This window comes from Mandrillus leucophaeus, unplaced genomic scaffold (assembly GCF_000951045.1).
Source record: "Mandrillus leucophaeus isolate KB7577 unplaced genomic scaffold, Mleu.le_1.0 Scaffold151, whole genome shotgun sequence".
Lineage (NCBI taxonomy): Eukaryota > Metazoa > Chordata > Mammalia > Primates > Cercopithecidae > Mandrillus > Mandrillus leucophaeus.
Window position 1 is genome coordinate 1,576,868 of NW_012101488.1, and position 1,361 is coordinate 1,578,228.

At 50.3% G+C, this 1,361-nt stretch overlaps 1 protein-coding gene across 2 annotated transcripts in view; it reads left to right on the forward strand.

Moving 5' to 3' along the window:
• QPCTL (glutaminyl-peptide cyclotransferase-like) overlaps positions 1-1,361 on the forward strand; it is a 13,270-nt gene that overhangs the window by 9,522 nt on the left and 2,387 nt on the right. The gene's annotated exons all lie outside the window — the stretch shown is intronic.

The following is a 1,361-nucleotide window of genomic DNA, read 5'->3' on the forward strand; positions in this document are numbered from 1 at the left end:
ACTTGGGAGGCTGAAGTGGCAGGATCACTTGAGTCTGGGAGGTCGAGGCTGCAGTAAGCTGTGATTGCACCACTGCACTCCAGCCTGGGTGACAGAGTGTGACTCTGTCTCAAAAAAGAAATAAATAAAAATAAAAATTTAAAAAAGTTAAAAATTGTTTTTCTTCCTTTTTGTGGAGAACAGGGTCTCGCTATATTGCCCAGGCAGGTCTCGAACTCCTGGGCTCAAGTGATCCTCCCGCCTCTGCCTCCTTGAGAGCTGGGATTACAGGCATGAGCCACTGCACCCGGCCTAAAAATTGTTTTTAAAAATAAAGGCTCAGCCAGGTGCAATAGCTCACGCCTGTAATCCCAACACTTTGGGAGTCTGAGGTGGGTGGATCACAAGGTCAGGAGTTCGAGACCAGCCTGGCCAATATGGCAAAACCCTATCTCTACTATAAATACAAAAAGTAGCCAGGTGAGGTAGTGTGTGCCTGTAGTCCCAGCTACTCCGGAGGCTGAGGCAGAAGAATCGCTTGTACCCGGGAGGCATAGGTTGCAGTGAGCTGAAATTGTGCCGCTGCACTCCAGCCTGGGTGACAGAGCGAGACTCTGTCTCAAAAAATAAAATAAAATAAAATAAAGGCTCATCCAGCCTTTTCTCTACCTCCTTATCTTTCTAAGGAACTAGAGATTAGTGATAGTGATTAACAGACGGGCTGTAAGGTGAGACTGCTGTGGTTTCCAATCTTACCAGCTGGGTGAACTTGGACAAGTGGCTTCATTTCTCTGAGCCTCAGTTTCCTATCTGTAAAATGGCCAGTGGGGGCTGGGCCTGGCGGCTCACGCATGTAATCCCAGCGCTTTGGAAGGCTGAGGCAGGTGAATCACAAGGTTGGGAGTTCAAGACCAACCTGGCCAATATGGTGACACCCCATCTCTACTAAACATTCAAAAATTAGCTGGGCATGGTGGCGGGTGCCTATACTCCCAGCTACTCAGGAGTCTGAGGCAGGAAAATTGCTTGAACCTGGGAGGTGGAGGTTGCAGTGAGCCGAGATTGCGCCACTGCGCTCCAACCTGGCGACACAGCGAGACTGTCTCAAAAAAAAAGGCCAAGGGGCCCAGAAGTAGTGGCTCATGCCTGTAGTCCCAGCAATTTGAGAGGCCGAGGCAGGAAGATCACATGAACCGAGAAGTTTGAGGCCAGCCCGGGCAACACAGGAAGATCCCATTTCTACACACACACACACACACACACACACACACACACAATTACCCAGGCGTGGGGGCATGCGCGTGAAGTCCCAGCTATTTGAGAGGCTGAGACTGGAGGATCGCTTAGGCCAGCAAGATTAAGGCTGCACTGAGCTGTCATCG